At 37.7% G+C, this 12,032-nt stretch overlaps 1 non-coding gene across 1 annotated transcript; it reads right to left on the bottom strand.

The window, feature by feature from the left end:
- Positions 1-9,587: 9,587 nt before the first annotated feature.
- On the bottom strand, positions 9,588-9,694 carry LOC116573794. Its single transcript, XR_004279003.1, has one exon. It is a non-coding gene; the product is annotated as a U6 spliceosomal RNA (small nuclear RNA).
- Between the last annotated feature and the right edge of the window lie 2,338 nt (positions 9,695-12,032).

The following is a 12,032-nucleotide window of genomic DNA, read 5'->3' as shown; positions in this document are numbered from 1 at the left end:
GACACAAAATATGTCCTATGTAAACACGTGTCATTATTACTGCTACCTGAGAGATATTGAGGGATGTGTAGCTGCCCTGATACTGGGAGATGACTGGGAAATTGGAGAGCAAAGTGGGGAAGCAACAACAGTAAATGTTTATTACACACCTGCTGTAGGACAGATACATGAAGTTCACAAGCAACTGTAAGTCCCAATTCATCACACACACCCACACACACACACGAGTGAATACCGCACACACACATGCACATACATGTGTACATGCACACATGCACACAGTTTTTATTTAACGACACAAAGGGAAAATTAATAGCTGTATTAATAAACATTTTTAAATAATCATCTTGAAAGGATTATAAAATTATTTCCCATATAGAGAACAATTTAGAAATATGTTCAAGGCTTCTAACGGAAAAAAAATTGTGCTTTAAACTTGTAAAGTTGATCAAGTTTTATTTCTCTATAGATTTTGGCATAATGTTTGCCTTTTAGCATTGGGTTATTTGCAATGATTTTAGCTTTCCTTCTAACTGTTAAAACAATCCCTAAAAAAGGGAGGCTTCCCAGAAGGTTACTTTTAGGATCACCCTCGCATAATGAACATCTCTCCCTTTGCTAAAAAAAATGAACACAAAGTTTTATTACAAATTTATTAAGTATGTGGAACAGGGTGGAGGAAAGGAGAAAGAAAAACAAAACACTGTAGGAGATGGAGCTAAATAGAAGAGATGATTGAATGTGCACATTACACAGTAGAAATGGTCTTCTCAACCCCTGAGGAGATTTCAAGTGAATCCAGAATAGCAAGCTAAAAATAGCTCTGAAAGTTAACTGGCCATTGGGCAAAATAAATACTTAGGCTATCAATTAAGGCGGCAAGAGAATGAATTATATCTGTAAACCGAGTGAAATTTGCCTTGAATGAAAGGCTCTGAAGATAATTAAAATGAAATTAAAGCCTGCTGTTTGAACAGGAGTAGTGGCCTTTATTATTTCTGAAAAGTTAGAGCAGAGTGTAAATAAACAGCTTGATTTGAGATTTAATTTCAATTTTAGTGTGACCTTTGTTAGAGCCCTGTCTGAAATAGCATCCCTCCATGAAGGGAGGGCACAGCACTGAATTAACAAAGAGGACGGGGACGCAGGAAACAAGTGTACTGGTATTTGGAAAGGGGATTCAGGGATGGAGTTAATGTTAAAAATTAAGATGTGGAGGACAGATGCTGGCCACGTGCTCTTACAGTAGAGCACGGACCCATGTGGGGGCATAGGGGTGCAAATCTACTGTGCCCCACAGTCAAAATTTCATGTATAACTTTTAACTCTCCTGAAACTTAACTACTAATAGTCTCCTGTTGTATATTACATTCTTATTCTTACAATAAAGTAAGCTAGAGAAAAGAAAATGCTGAGAAAAATCCTAAGGAAGAGAAAATGCATTTACAGAACTGTGCAGTATTTATAGAAAAAAACTTTTTCTAAGTGGACCTGCCCAGTTCCAACCCATGTTGTTCAAGAGCCAACTGTATTACCTAAACAAAGCAAAGCACATATCTTGTGAAGTCTTGACTTCTGCCTTTTCTCCCTAGGCTTAACCACATCCATACTTTGTGCATAATTTAACAGCTAGGGAGAATAAAATTGTTAACTGATTCCCAGAATCTGCCTTTTTGGAATTTAAATGGGATGCATAGTTCCAAATTCAACTGCAGCAAGTATATCATCTGCTTTAAAATCTGCTTTAAAAATTATATTGAGAAAGAAAAGTGTATTTGAAAAGGTGGGACTGTTATGTCCGTGAGATGCCCACTCATCAGAGTTCTTAAGAACACCACTAAGATGGGAAAACTGAAGACAGTTTTGAGCTTTAGGTAAATTCTGGAGTGAAAAATATATGTTTGAGACTGTGATATTCCACTTGCTTTTAATAAGCATCTACCTGGTAAAAGGACATGAGCACTGTCTTTAAAGGGAACAGAAGATAATTCCATCTTTTTCACTGCTTTTTTTTTTCTTTCTTAGTATAATTCTTTGTCTCCCAAAGTGTGATTTATCTGATTAATATGTAGTATGATCCACTTTCTTTCAAGGACCTACCTTTATCTTCCCAAGTCTCCGATATAGACAGAGTAGGCTGCTTTTATCTAAAACTATTTGAGGGGTGCATAGGAATTTGTTCTTCCCTAATATCTCACCTATAAATCTTTGAAAGGAACCAAAGTCCTTTCCTTCTGGGCTTCAGTTCTAATGCATTATAATATTTTATGTGGCTTTCTCTTGGTTTTTTTTTTTTTTTTTTTTTTTTTTTTTTTTTTTTTTTTTACAGAGGGAGAGAGATCACAAGTAGGCAGAGCAGCATGGAGAGAGAAATGGGGGAAGCAGGCTCCCTGAGCCTGATGCAAGGCTCAATCCCAGGACCCCGAGATCATGACGTGGGCGGAAGGCAGAAGCTTAACCCACTGAGCCACCCAGGTGCCCCTTATGTAGCTTTCTCAATACAAATAATGGTGTCTCCATATGGCAGGTTTTAAATTGCATGTGCATCAACATGAGGAATAATGGTTTTGAGACTGTTGAAGAGTCACTTCTTAGAAAAGAAACATTTATGAGACATTGTGTTTATTTCATCTTGGAAGAAATAGAGAAAGTAACTCTAACAGAATGGAAAGTAAAACCCTATTGTATGTGAGTGGGTGGGGAAGAAATATGTAGTGGATCAAATAGAATAATCCCAAGAAGAATCCCCAGTAAGAGCTCTGGGTTGAGGCATTTGGGGTGTAGGGTCCATAAGTGGTGGTATTGCACAGCACATCTGTATTTGTGGGGTGTGAGGGAAGGACTAAGGGTGGACGTGATGATAACACAAATAGTCCATGAACGATAAGAATGTGGAAATTCTGTCCTAGGGATTACAGATCCAAAGTTGAGTGATGTGTGATCCCTTGACCTCAGGATGTTTGCTATGTATTAGATAGTCAGTTGCTGTAAATATGGACACACAAAACATAAGAAGTGCTGAGCATCAAGGGAGAACATGGTTCTAAGGAATGTTTGCACAGAGCTCATCCATTGTGGATATGGCAGTTATCACAGAGAAAGTACAGTTTTAGATGACTTGAAGGGTTGACAGTAGTTTATCATGCAGAAAAAAAAAGGGACATTCCTTGTTGGGTCATAAGAAAACCAGAAAATACTCAAGAAATAAGTATCAGATATGGTGGAGGAGGATTTGCAGCAAAAGGATTAGAGGTAGTAGGGGTTGGCATCCACACAGGACTGGGAGTAGTTCCAGCCCCTGCACATGGATCTGAAGCTCTCAAGCTTCATGGGGCACTGATACATGTGCACAGAAGGGGCTTGTGCAGTACAGGGGATTATTAGATTATTATCCTGATCATTGCTCTGGTTGCAATGAACAAGTTTTTTTTTTTTTTTTAAAGATTTTATTTATTTATTTGACATACAGAGATCACAAGTAGGCAGAGAGGCAGGCAGAGAGAGAGAGAGAGAGAGGAGGAAGCAGGCTCCCCACGGAGCAGAGAGCCCGACACGGGGCCCAATCCCAGGACACTGAGATCATGACCTGAGCCGAAGGCAGAGGCTTTAACCCACTGAGCCACCCAGGTGCCCCGCAATGAACAAGTCTTAAAAGCAAGATCCAGGAGTAACAAAACAATTCCAAGTAACAACTGTTTCACAGAACAAAGATCAAGAATATTTATGTTACTGGACAATGAGCCAATTCTGAACTCTGGTTTGGATGGCTCACCACTTGAAAATCATACTCCAGAGACAAGTGATGGTGGAAATGGAAAGTTTGCTTTATTCAGGGAGCCAGCAACATGGGAAAAGGGTGGGATAATATCCCAAAGACTGTGTTCCTGTCCATGTTAAGCCAATGGCTATTAAAGGGGAAGGAATGGGAAATGGGAGGGCATATGCAGGAGAAGCAGGTACCCAGGAGGATAGTTGTATGTTGACATAACCCTGAACAGACTTGCTGACATCCGTGGCAGCTGTTTTTGAAAGTGGTCAGGCCATATCTTCTGGAAAGTCTGGTTCTTCACTCCTCAAAGTAGTGGTCTTTAGAATCTCAAAGAAAGTAGGTTAGTTCTGCTAACAAGGGATATGGGTCAGCAAGCAAGTAGGGTATGAACTTGAAGCAAGGACACCCTCAGACCAGTTGGACTGCTGTTACATTTATAGGAATATAAAAATATCCAGTGTCCAACAATGTAAAATTCAGAATGTCTGGCATGTTAAGAAAAGTAACCCTGCATGCAAAGAAGCAGGAAAATTATACCCATATTGGGGAGATAAACTGATAAATCAAAACTAACCCAGATGGACACAGATTTTAGAATTAGCAGATAAAGGAATTAAAAGTTACTATAACGGTAACCCATATTTCCAAAAATTAAGTGGAGATATGAAATAGATGAAAAATACCTAAATAGAACTTCTAGAGACAAAAATACAGTGTCTGAGATGAAAAATCCACTGGATAAGATAAGCAACAGATTACATATTGCAGAAGAAAGTACTAATGAAACTGAAGACTTAACTACAGAAATGATCCCAAATGAAATGCAGAACGAGCAGCAAATGTATGTTTTTCATAAAGCTACCTTAATAAGTTACCAAAATCTCACTTCTGTTGCCCTTGGCAGAGTCTCTGAATTGATCTAACCCATCATTTTTATTTTTTGAAAAATGGGCTCTGTACCCCATGTGGGACTTGAACTCAAGACCCTGAGATCAAGAGTTGCATCCTCTACCCACTTAGCCAGCCAGGTCTCCCACCAAAACTCACTTCTAGAGGTCAGAAATCAAAAACCAGTTTCACTGGGCCAAAATCAAGGTGTTGGCAGGGCTGTGCTCTCCTTTCCTCATCTTTTTCACCTTCTGCACCCGCACCCTGCACTTTCCAGTGGACGGCCCCTCCCTTGCTCTTCACAGCCAGCAGCAGGGTGATCAACGGTCATGATGACACCTTTTTCTTTGTTATATGTGCCTCTGCTTCCCTCTTGAGAAAACATTAGTGATGGTGTTCAGGATTCACCCAGATGAACCCAGATCATGTCCCCATTTCAGCATCCTTAAACTAATTCTTCTGTGAAGTCTCTTTTGCCATATAAGTTGATATTCACAAATTCCAGTGTTAGGGCCTGGATGTCTTTGGGTACCATCATTCGGCTCACCACAAAGAATTTTCAAGTGAAAATGTTGACGAACTAATAAGCAATTTTTCCTCAAAAAAGAAGCAATTATTTTCCAAATAAGCTCACCAACTCAAAAAATTCAGTGACTCCAAAACAAAACAGATGTGAACAAAACTATGCAAAGGCATATCATAATCACACAATCCAACACAGAGAAAAGATTTTTAGAAATGTACATTACAAAGACATTACATCAGAGGGCATCTGCGTAGTTCAGTTGGATAAGCATCGCCTTTAGCTCAGATCATGATCTCAGGGTCCCAGGATCAAGCCTCATTCGGGCTCTGTGCTCATCAGGGAGCCTGCTTCTTCCCCTCCCTCTGCCTGCTGCTCTGCCTCTTGTGCTCTCTCTCTCCCTGTCAAATATATAAATAAAATCTTAAAAAAAAAAAAGACATTACATCAGAAAAACAAAGATCAGGATGACAACAGACATCTTGGTACAAACAATATAAGTGAGAAAACAACAATGTGATATTTTTAAGGTGCTAAGATACACACACACACATATAATCTATATCCAGTAAAATTTCTTTTTAAAAAGATTTTATTTATTTATTTGACACAGAGAGAAAGATTATAGGCAGGCAGAGAGAGAGGAGGAAGCAGGCTCCCCATGAAGCAGAGAGCCCAATGCAGGGCTCGATTCCAGGACCCTGAGATCATGACCTGAGCCCAAGGCAGAGGATTAACCCACTGAGCCACCCAGGTGCCCCTCCAGTAAAATTTCTTTAAAAAATGAAAGCACAAGGACACCTGGTTGGTTAACCAGTTGGTTAAGAGCCTGCCTTCAACTCTGATCACGATCCCAGGGTCCTGGAATGGAGCTCTATGTTGGGATCCCTGCTCAGTGGAGAGTCTGCTTCTCCCTCTCACTCTCCTTCTGCATTCTCTCTCTCTTGCTCTCTCTCTCAAATAAATAAATAAAATCTTATAAAAAATGAAAGTATAATCAGGTTGTTCTGAAACACACAAAAGCAAAAAATATTCACCACCAACATACCTATACTACAAGAAGTCTAGGAAGTCTTTTAGAGAGGAGAAAAATGATAGTAGAGAAGTGGGTGCACACAATGAAGAAAGAGCAATGGAAATGAGAATTACATGTGTAAATACATCAGATGTTTTTGTTCTTTTAAAAATTCCTTTAGAGGAGAGCAGACTGAATAAAGATAATGGCATTGTGATCTGTGACGTGGGGCTTATCATATTGGTAATGTAAGATGTATGGTTACCACAGGAGAAAGTTAGGGGCAGTGCAAGTGCATTACCACAAGGCTTGTGTGGTGCCCATATGGTGGCATAATACCACTTATAGGGCAACAGGGATATGTTAAAGAGGTAGACTCTACACCAAGCAACAATTAAGAAAACAAAGAGCTATACTATACAAAGAGCTTTCCTATTATAAAGAGCTCCCTTCCCAGATAGCTTCACTGATGAATTCTACCAAACATAATAATGGAAGAAACAATACCAGTATTACAAAACTCATATAGAAAGAAGGGACTAATTCCTACTCATTTTGTGAAGCCAGCATTACCCTGACACAAAATCAACCAAGGACAGTATAAGAAAGCTGCAAATCAGTATTCCTCATGAATGAAAATGCAAAGTTCTAAAGAATATTTTGCTAATTGAATCCATCAATATATAAATCTATCAATATACTTCATGACCATTAGAATTTACACAGGAAATGCAATATTTGTTTAACATTTGAAAAATCCATTAATATAATTCATTGTACAAAAGAAAAACTAAAAAAGAAAAATCATGTGAGCATTTCTTTCTTTTTTTTTTTTAAGATTTTATTTATTTATTTGACAGAGAGAAATCACAAGTAGATGGAGAGGCAGGCAGAGAGAGAGAGAGAGAGGGAAACAGGCTCCCTGCTGAGCAGAGAGCCCGATGCGGGACTCGATCCCAAGACCCTGAGATCATGACCTGAGCCGAGGGCAGCGGCTTAACCCACTGAGCCACCCAGGCGCCCCACATGTGAGCATTTCTATAGAAGATTTTTAAAAAACCCAGTATTCATTCCTGAAAAAAAAAAAAAACCCACCAAGTAGGAATATGAGGGAATTTGTTCAAAATAATGAAGGATATGTATTGAAAACCTACAGATAACATGACACTATATGATGAAAGATTAGATGCTTTACCCCTAAGATTGAGAACAAGAAAAAGATGTCCCCTATTATTTCTATTCAGTATTTTACTGGAAGTTCAGGATAGCAATAAAGACAGAAAAACAAAACACATTCAAATGGAAGAGAAATAGGTAAAATTATCTTTATTCACAGATGACATGATCGTCTGTGTAGCAAATCCAAGGGAATCTACAAAGGTTTCCTAGAGCTAATGGGTGATTTTACCAAGGTAGCAGCCTAAAAGATCAATATGAAACCAAATATAAAATACTCATATGTGGGTTTGAAGAAAGAGTGAAAGTATCATGTAATGGAAATTACAAAACATTTCCTGGAGAAATTGGGAAATATACTGTGTTCATGATTCACAGATTTATTTCTATTATTAAAATTTCAAATCTCAGGGCACCTGGGGTGGCTCAGTCAGTTAAGCATTTGCATTAGGATCAGGTCATGATGCCATCATCTGGGGATGGAGCCCCACATTGGGCTTCCTGCTCAGCGGGGAGTCTGCTTTTCTCTCTCCCTCTAACCCTCCCTCCTGCTTGTGCTTTCTCTCTCTCTCTCTCTCAAATGAATAGAAAATCTTTTTTAAAAAAAATTTCAAATATCCCTAAATTGATCTAGACATTCAAAACAATTGCAGTCAAAACCCCATTGTTAATAGCCAAATGATGGAAAGAGCCCAAGTGTCTACTGGTTGATGAATGGATAAAAAAGAGGTGGTATATATATATGCAATTGAATATTACTCAGCCATAAAAAAAAGAATGAAATCTGCCATTCACAACAACATGGATGGATCTAGGGGGCATAATGCTAGGTGAAACAAGTCAGTCAGAGAAGGACAAATACCACATGACTTCACTCCTATGTGGAATTTAAGAAACAAAACAAGCAAAGAGGAAAAAGAGAGAGAAGGAGAGAGAGACAAGCCAAGAAACAGACCTTTAACTCCAAAGGACACACTGATGGTCATTGCCGGGGTCGGGGGTAGGGGATGGGGGATGAGGAAAACAGGTGATGAGGATGAAGGAGTGCACTTGATATGAGCATGAGGTGATGCATGTTTCTACACCTGAAACTGACATGACACTGTATGTTAACTAACTGGAATTTAAATAAAAACTTAAAGGAAACAATTTCATCGTTGGAAATCAGGAAACGCAAATTGAACAGATTAATCATACCACATATCATCCAGGATGTGAAGCAGCTGAAACTTGGTTATACTCTGGACAGATAGAGTGCCATCACTTTGGGAAACTGGCAGTTTTTTAAAAAACAAAATGCGGAGTTAGAGAGGAGAAGGGAGTTGGGGGAAATTGGAAGGGGAGGTGAACCATGAGAGACTATGAACTCTGAAAAACAATCTGAGGGTTTTGAAGGGGCGGGAGGGGGGTGGGAGGTCGGGGTACCAGGTGGTGGGTATTATAGAGGGCATGGATTGCATGGAGCACTGGGTGTTGTGCAAAAACAATGAATACTGTTATGCTGAAAATAAAAAATAAATTTAAAAAATAATAAAAAGTTAAAAAAGAAAAATAAAACAAAAAATAAAACACTAAAGAATACCAAAAAAAAAAACCACCAAAAAACGAAATGCATACTTACCATATGATCCAACTGTTCCACTTGTGTAAGCATATTTTTATACAAAGACTTGTACATAATGTTATCACTGCTTTGTTTTTAGTAATCAGAAAACAAAACAACCCAAATGTTCACACACCAAGTGGTGAATGGATGGCCAACTGTGGGACAGCATATATGTGAATACTATTTAACAACCAAAAAGAATGATACATGCTACAATATGCAAGGATTTCAAAACACTTGTGTGAAGAGAGGAAAGCCTCCCTCTGCTTGTGCTTTTTTAAAAAAAAGCACATTATTCACATTTAAATTTTTGTAAACTTTTGGGATACTCCAACTAATATTTAGGGACTGAGAACCGACCAGCTGTTGCTTGGGGATAATGAGGACAAGCAGCGGTGGGATGGGGTGTACTAGGAGCATGAATAAATTTGGGGCGACACTGGATGTTTGTTATGTGAGTGTAGTCATGGTTTCATGGTGTTCATACATGTTAAAAGTCATCACTTTATACACAATAATTAAGTGCAATTTATTGTATGTTAATTATTTAAATCAGCAGTACTGCTTTATTAATAAAAAGAATCTTCAGGGATGGAAAATAATTATGCTTAAAAGTCTGAAGTAAGCTATTGCTTTTTAAGTGTCATCCTTGTGCAGGGACCCTGCTAATCTCTGTATCATTTCAATTTTTAGTATATGCACTCCCCAAATGAGGACAAGGATTGCTTTTTAAAGACATTACAGTCTGTCTACTTGTAAACCCTCCTATAGTTATAGATGCATAAAAATATGAAGAAACCCTTCTATTCAGAGTCTTGCATTTCTGCTAATACTTCACCTAAGCACAAATACACTATTTAAAAAGGAAGAGAAGTAGATTTGTAACCGGAAGTCGGGAATGCAAGGCGTGCTAATGCAAAATATAGTTTTGACATTTGGTTGAGATAAATATCTTTCCTTCTGCATTTATACAGAATTGAAAACTGATGAAGACATTAGTGAGGACACCTAAAGACATTTACTGGAGCCAAAATGTGAAAGTAAAGTGGGAAAGGATCAGTGATTTATGAACATAGCCTGTTTCAGTAAAAGGAAAGTGAATTTGAAAATCTCAAGGATATACCTTGCTAAATAATTTCTAAGCATAAAATTGACTCCACGAGCTAAAAATTGGCCAAAAAGAAACATAAAACTCATATTCAGGAAAAGCTATGAGGGCAATTAGTTCCTTCCTTGTGAGTAAAAGTTTATTCCATCTCATGCATTTACTTTTACTTGACCTGATGTGTTTTTTAAAAATCCTCATAAATGCATTTTCATCTAACTTCATTTCAGTCATTTTCTTCAAGAATCTGTTTCTTAAACTTATGGTTTTTGACATCAATAGAATCATAATTTTAAGTATATTTAGTTCTCAAGTTTATATAATCAACCGTATTTCATCCACTGATGAGTTTAGAGACGTTTTGGCATTTATATTTTCCTGATGTCATCTCCTCAGTGGGACAACATTGTCCAGGCTCTGAAGAGCATCTACGAATCCCTTTGGCTACTCTTCTTTTGGCCCTTTCTCTGTAAATGCACAGCCGTGTGTGTGTGTGTGTGTGTGTGTGTGTGTGTGTGTGTGTTTCTCTCCCTCCTTCCTGGTGAAATTAAAGGCAGTAAATGTCAAGGAGTAAGTTGATTTCTTGTTGGTAGCTTAATAAAAATATTTGGTAGGAAAAGGTAAGAATATTAATAAAAATGAGCTTGATTCCTCCGCCATTCAGTTATTTGCATCTTACTTTTTACCACTAATGGGCTGCGTTTTGAGTGGTCTTCATTTTTAATGACTTTACCTAGTACCCTTGAGAAGCAAACCATCCTCATTTCTTTATATTAATCAGCAGGACTTCTGTCTTCTAGAACTTTATGCATTGCATATAGAAACCAAAGATGTCATCCAAAGAAAGTTGTACTTGCTTCCTAAATGACAAGATGATTACTCCATGTTACTTTGGCTGTGTGCTAACAACAAATCTAAGTAGTAGCTTAGGGACAGGGACAAGGAAGGACATGGCAAAAGGTGGTCAGTGTTTATTTATTAGTCTCCCCAGCAAAATATCAGCCATATCTGCCTGAGATGAGGTCAAATATTATTCAGGATGTGACCCAAATAAAGCATGATAGAGTTCACAAATTGGTTAATATATACCCTCTATTATTCCTAATATAATTGAAAAGAAGGCTCAGATGGTCCATTTCAGAAAGAAAACAAGGAAATAAAGAGAATAAGGGACGAGCATCATATAGACAATGCTCTAAACCTTAGAGATTTCTCACTGAGGCTACTTCCAAGTGGCTTCTCTCCTCCTCCTCTCCTTCTGCACAGCAAAATCAGGAGAAACAAAGATGCAGAAGACTTATGCTTCCAGTTTAGGTACATTGTTATGCATGCCCCAAACTTCTATTTTTTTAAATAGCCTATGTTATTTAATTCTAGTGAGTCCATTGATGTTTTGGAAACAGAATAGAACTCCATCATAACATAGCTTACTTATATTTAGATTAGGTAATAATCATGATAATTACAAAAACTTACTGAGCCCTTAATATATGTTGTATCCTTTTCTAAGTACCCTTCATGTGGTAACTTATATAATTCTCTCAACAATTCTATGGAATAATTACTACTATTTTCTTCATTTATACATGAAGAAACTGAGGTAAAGAGAAATAAAGGACTTTTTTTTAGGAACATACAGCTGGAAAGTAGTAGAGTCCAGACAATCTAATTTTAATCTTAACCAGGATACTGCCCCTGTGAGTATAACATGGCACTTCTAAGCATGGTAATTAAATAAAATAAAAGACATGGTAACTGAATAAAGTAAAACACAAATATAATATAGTACTTCTTATCAGTAATTATATCAATAATTACTACATTCATAAGTAAGTACTACATTTTGTCACAAATTGTGCTCTAATATGTTTTAGAGAGATTCCACTGTACCTCATTACTTTATTTGGATGTTTCCAATATTTCTTTTTTTTTTCTGCTTCTATTACTTTC

The sequence above is a fragment of the Mustela erminea genome, chromosome 14 (genome assembly GCF_009829155.1).
Source record: "Mustela erminea isolate mMusErm1 chromosome 14, mMusErm1.Pri, whole genome shotgun sequence".
NCBI lineage: Eukaryota > Metazoa > Chordata > Mammalia > Carnivora > Mustelidae > Mustela > Mustela erminea.
Note: the sequence above shows the minus strand (reverse complement) of the source record. Positions and strands in the feature narration are given on the sequence as shown.